The sequence below is a fragment of the Dromiciops gliroides genome, chromosome 1 (assembly GCF_019393635.1).
Source record: "Dromiciops gliroides isolate mDroGli1 chromosome 1, mDroGli1.pri, whole genome shotgun sequence".
Lineage (NCBI taxonomy): Eukaryota > Metazoa > Chordata > Mammalia > Microbiotheria > Microbiotheriidae > Dromiciops > Dromiciops gliroides.
Window position 1 is genome coordinate 539887215 of NC_057861.1, and position 6799 is coordinate 539894013.

Genomic DNA, 6799 nt, shown 5'->3' on the forward strand with positions numbered 1-6799 from the left:
GGCATCATCTTTTCTGTCTTTTTTTTTTTCTTTTTTTTCAGACAGTGAGGTTCTTAAAGATTTCCTTGAATTGAATTTTGGGATTCTTGAGATCCCACTGCCTTTGTCTCTAGTGGTATTGAAACTAAATTTATCACCAATTCATTCAAGGGAGAAGATAGATTTTATGAATCAAACACATCGCTTGGAAGTAGATATGCATGTCCTTTTTATATTTTGTCATCCAGTGTGATTAATCTGTAAACTCAGCATGTTGTCAGGAAAAAAAAGACCACAGGAATACCTGATATCATTAATTTATTCCATAAAGGCATAGCTCTAGGTGAAGCAATCATAATATCTGAGTTGGGAGGTGCATCAGAAGCCCTCTGCTCCAACTTAAGTTTGATGAAGAACTTTCCTTATAAGTCTCAAGTAAGTGGTTATTCAGTCTCTGCTTCAAAAGTTCCATTGAAGTCTGAACTCAGATGAAAGCCTGCTTTTTTGCTTTCTTTATTTTGGGGGGGTTTTCATTCTGGTCTGTTTTCTTTTACAACATGACAAATATGGAAATCTGTTTTGCAAGATTACACATGTATTATCAAATTGCTTGCCTTCTCAATGAGGGCCTGGGGATGGAGGAAGGGGAGACAGTTTGGAAATTTTTTTTTTTTACGGGGCAATGGGGGTTAAGTGACTTGCCCAGGGTCACACAGCTAGTAAGTGTCAAGTGTCTGAGGCTGGATTTGAACTCAGGTACTCCTGAATCCAGGGCCAGTGCTTTATCCACTGTACCACCTAGCTGCCCCAGAAATCAATTTTAAAGACAAGGTTAAAAATTGCTTTACATGTAATTGGTGAAAAACAAAATACTCATCTTTTTTTTTAAGTTCCATTAAATGAGTTTGATAGCAGTCAATGAGTTCTTCCTCAGGCACATCCACCTTTGTTTCAAATATTGCCCTCTAGTGATGTATAGAACAAATCTAACGTCTCTACGACATGCCAACCTTAAAATAGTTGCACATTGTAAACGTTTACATATTTGTACATTTTTACATGAGATATATTGTGAATAGGGTACTGGGTTTGGAGTCAGGAAGATCTAAGTTCAAGTCCTACTTTAAGCACTTACTACTTGTAAGATCCTGAGCAAAGTTACTGAAACTCCCTTAGCTTCAGTTTCCTAATTTGCAAAATGGGGAAAGGACTGAATGACTTTTAATGTTCCTCATAGTGCTAAACATAATATAATATGTATAGGGAACATTTATGACTACATATCCCCATAATTACAGTGAAGTAGTGCAGTGAATAGAGTGCTAAGTTTACAGTCAGGAAATCATGAGTTCAAATCTACCATCTGACACTCCCTAGACATGTGACCCTGGGCAAGTCACTTAACTTGTTTGTTTCAGTTTCTTCAACTGTAAAATGAGGTTCATAACAACACCTCTCTCATGTTATTGTGAGGGCCACATGAGATAATATTTATAAAATGCTTACCAAAGTGCCTAGCATGTGGGAGGCACTTAAGAAATGCTTGTCAGCTCTCTTTGTGGTGCCAAAGTTTAAGTTGAGGGGATTCCCATCAATTGGGGAATGGTTCAACAAGTTATGGTATATGAATGTAATAAAATACTATTGTGTTGTAAGAAATAATGAGCAGGTAGATTTCAGAAAAAAAACATGACAAGACTTCTATGAACTGATGCTGATTGAAGTGAGCAGAACTAGCAGAACATCATACAGTAACAGCAACACTGTGTAATGATCATTTCTCCAGAACAGTGTTCTGGGAATTCCCCCAAAACAGTCTCAAAAATGTATATCTAGGGGCAGCTAGGTGGTACAGTGGACAAAGCACTGGCCCTGGATTCAGGAGAACCTCAGTTCAAATCTGGCCTCAGACACTTGACATTTACTAGCTGTGTGGCCCTGGGCAAGTCACTTAACCCTCATTGCCCCCCCCCCCAGCCCTCCATTCTATGATTCAAACTCTTCTCAGCAATACTATGATCCAAGATAATTACAAAGGACTAATGATGGAAAATGTTCTCCATATTCGCAGAAAGTACTATAGAATCTGAATGAAGAAAGGGGCATGCTCTTTTTACATTTTTTGTTTTTTTTTTCTTGTAATTTTCCCCTTTTATTCTGATTTTTCTTTCACAACATGACTATTATGGAAATATGTTTAACATGATTGTACTGTATAACCTATATCAGACTGCTTGTAGTCTTGGGGAGGGGGAAGGGGAGGGAGAGAAGGGAAAATTTAGAATTCAAAATCTTACAAAAATGAATGTTGAAAACTATCTTTACATGTAATTGGGAAAAATAAAATGCTATTAAGTTTAAAAAGAGAAATGCTTGTTTCTCCCAGTCCCCTATATCTTCTCTTCTCCAAGTTAAGTATTCTCATTTCATTCAACCAATACAACAATACAGAACATCTAGTTGTCTCCCCATATTAGTCACTTTTCTTTGGATGCTTATCAATATTTTAAAAAATTATTTTATTTATTTATTTTATTTATTTAGATTTTTTCCCACCTTACATGTAAAAACAAATTGCACATCCATTTTTAAAACTTTGTGTTTCAAATTATCTTCCTCCCTCCATCTGTGCCATTAAGAACTCAAGCAATTCACTGTAACTTTTACATGTGCAGTCCTGTAAAACATAGAAAACAAAAAAAAAACTTTAGAAAAAGGAACTAACTAACAACAACAAAATATATACTTCCATCTGTATTCAGATACCATCAGTTCTTTCTCTGTAGATGGATTGCATTTTCCATAAGTCCTTCAAAATTGTCTTGGATCATTGAACTGCTGAAAATAACTAAATCATTCACAACAGATCACTGTACAATATTGCTGTTATTTTGTATACAGTACATTTCACTTTGTATCAGCTCATTTAAGTCTTTCCAGGTTTTTCTTATAGCATTCTGCTCATTTTTTAAAATAATAAACTACATTTATATGGTACTTTAAAGTGATATTTCCTTAAAAAACACCCATTAAGTTGATTATTAAAACAACAATAATAGCTAACATTTATATAGCACCTTATACCTGACAAAGAATTTTCTTCACGATAGCTCAGCAAGCTAAGTACCATCACCATCATCATAGTCCTCATCTTACATTGCTCTTGCCTCTGCTTCACATTTTTCCCCAGTTACTATTGCTGTGTTTCCCTACATCCTATTTGCTCACCATGATATTTACTCAATTTTCTATCTTCTTTTACCCTATCCCTGCTCAAAAGTGTTTTGTTTCTGATGGCCCCTCCCCCAATCTGACCTCCCTTCCTTTACCACTCCCCCCTTATCCCTTTTTCCTCCCACTTTCCCTCAGGGTAATATATAATACTATAGCCACTTGAGTATGTATGTTATCCATTCTTTGAGCCAATTCTGATGAGAGTAAGGATCATTCACTCCCCTACTCCTACCCCATCTTCCCCTCCACTATATAAGCTTTTTCTTGCTTCTTTTATGTGAGATATTTTTTCCCATTCCACCTCTCCCTTTCCCTTTCTCACAGTGCATTCCTCTCACCCCTTAATTTTAAAGATGTCATCATGGGGCAACTAGGTGACACAGTTGACAAAGCACCCACCCTGGACCCAGGACAACCGAGCCTAAATCCAGACTCAGAAAAAAAAAAGCCAAAAAAACCACCACCACCACCAACAACAACAAAACAAAAAACCCCAATAAACAAAAAAAAAATGCTTTACAGATATCATCCTGTCATCATCAATTCCCATCTATTCCCTCTGTCTAAATTTATTCCTTTCAGCTGCCCTAATACTGAGAAATTTCTTATGAGTTAGAAGCACCATCTTCCCACGTAGGAATGTAAACAGTTTAACCTTTTAACATCCCTCATGATTTCTTATTCCTGTTTACCTTTTTATGATTCTCCAGGGTCTTGTATTTGAAAGTCAAATTTTCTGTTCAGTTCAGGTCTTTTCATCACAAATGCCTGAAAGTCCTCTTTTTCATTGAAGTCCCATTTTTCCCCCTGAAAGATTATATTCGGTTTTGCTGTGTAGGTGATTCTTGGTTGCAATCCCAATTCCTTTGCCCTCCAGAATATTATATTTCATGCCCTCTGATCTGCTAGATTTTGTGTTATCCTGATTGTGGCTCCATAGTACTTGAATTCTTTCTTTCTGGCTCTGGAATTTAGCTATAATATTCCTGGAAGATTTCATTTTGGGATCACTTTCAGGAGGTGATTGGTGGATTCTTTCCATTTCTATTTTACCTTCTGCTTCTAGAATATCAGGGTGATTTTTCCCTGACAATCTCTTGGAAGATTATGTCTAAGCTCTTTTTTTTATCATGGTTTTCAGGTAGTCCAATAATTTTCAAATTATTGCTCCTGGATCTATTTTCAAGGTCAGCTGTTTCTTTAAGGAGATATTTCATATTGCATTTATTTTTTTCATTTGTTTGGATTTGCTTTATTGTGTCTTCATTTCTCATAAAGTCATTAGCTTATATTTGTTCAATTCTAATTCTTAAGCATTTATTTTCTTCAGAGAACTTTTGTATCTCCTTTTCCATTTGGCCAATTTGACTTTTCAAGATATTGACTTTTTTATGACTTCCTGCATCACTCTCATTTCTCTTTCCATTTTTTTCCTCTACCTCTCTTATTTTATCTTCAAAGCCCTTTATGAGCACTCCTATGGCCCAAGACCAATTCATATTCTTCTTGGAAGCTTTGGCTGTATGAGCTTTGACTTTGTTATCTTCTTCTGAGGGTGTACTTTGATCTTCCTTGTCACCAAAGAAACTTTCTGTGGTCCACATTTTTTTCTGTCTGTTCATTTTGCTAGCCTATTTCTTGGCTTTTAACTTCTTAAAGTGGGGCCCTGCCTCCAGGCCACATTGTCCCAAGCTTCAGGGAGTACAAGGTGGTATGATTTAAGGAGAGGCAAGTTCTCCACTTGCCTGGCCTGTACTCTGGTCTCTAAATAGCCCCTGGCTTGCTTGCTCTTTCCCTGGAAACAAAATTCTGTTTCATTGTGGTTCCAAGCACCAAGAAAGCATGCACCCGGGGCAGCTAGGTGGTGCAGTGGATAGAGCACCAGTCCTGGAGTCAGGAGTACCTGAGTTCAAATCAGGCCTCATACACTTAACACTTACTAGCTGTGTGACCCTGGGCAAGTCACTTAACCCCAATTGGCTCAATAAAAAACAACCAAAAAACCAAAACAAAACAAAAAAAGAAAGCATGCACCCCTTTGCCACCTGGCCCCACCACTCAAGACTGCTTCCTGGTTCCCAGCACAGGCAAAATGACCAATTTCTGTCTCAGCAACAGCAGAGAAACCTGTATTCTTCCCCTGGCCAACCACTCAATCCTCTCACCAGACTGTGAGCCGAGTTCCAGAAGAAGCCACCACTGCAGCCACTTCAGAGGCTCTGGAGATTTCTTTCTCTGACATGGCCTGAGGTTGGATTTGTGTCATGCCCACATCTGGGCCTCACTCTCACCCTAGTACAACAGACCTTTGCTACTAACCTTCTAAGCCATCTTTGGCTGGAAATTGATATTACCCCATCCTTTTCTAGGTTCTGTTGCTCCTGGAATTGACTTATGGCATTGTTTGGAGGTTTTTGGAGTGATTGTGTGGGGAGCTCTGAGAGATTACTGCCTTTCCTCTGCCATCTTGGCTCCACTCCGCATAAATATGTTATTAATGTACTTCTAAAAAAGTGGTGCTCATAATAGAATATAATACTAATCCAATATTATACGTCTGTCCCAGGTAGAATAATAGTTATGAGTATAACTATGTAGTAGTTATGAGTGGCTGCAGTAGGTAACATTTATGTAGCTCTTTAAGATTTGCAAAGTGCATCACATATTTCATTTTGCTTAATCCTCACAGAAACACTGAGGTAAGTGCTATTATCCCCATTTTACAGATAAGAAAACTTAGCCTAATAAAGGCTAAAAGACTTTCATAGATTACCACAGCTAATAATAGTCTTAGTACAGAGGGGCTTTTATGTCCCTCATTTTGGATACCATATTATTCTTAAGAAAGTCTAGGAGAGTATGCTTTCAGGATTGCAATGTCCATGACTATGACACTTGCCCTCTTTAGGATCCAGCTTCCTCATCAACATGGTAAAGAATTCAAATGATATGGCCTCCAATATCCCTTGCAGCTCTAATTTTATCATTCTGTGCCACATTGCTTACTCATATGGAACTTGAAGTTCACTGATATTCACACTAATTGCTATCTAATCACACATTTTCCATCTTTTTACACAGGGAGATAATTTTTTAAGGAACTGTTTTCTTGAGTCAGTCTTTGTGCTTCCTTTTCCAAGCTGCTGATTCTTTTTCATAATTTTCTTGTGTTGCTTTCATTTCTCTCTGCATTTTTTCTTCTACCTCTCTCAATTGATTTTGAAAATCCTTTTTGAGCTCTTCCAAGAAGGCTTTTTGTTCTTGAGACCAATTCATCTTTCCTCTTGAGGCTTCACATGTAGGCAATTTGAGAGTATTGTTCTTATCTGAGTTTGTGTTTGCCTCTTCCCTGTTGACACAGAAGCCCTCAATGGTAAGAGCTCTTTTTTGCTTCTTACTCATATTGCAGCTTATTTTTTTTTAAGTTGAGGTCTGCTCTGGGGGCACCAGGTTCCCTGTTTCAAGCTTCTTGTGCTGGAGTATAGGGGCTGTGTCACTGGCTTTCTACACTGGGGCCTCTTTGGCTTGTGGATTTCTCACTACCCTGGGCTTGCTCCCAGTGGTGCAATGGGATGGCCAGGCCTGG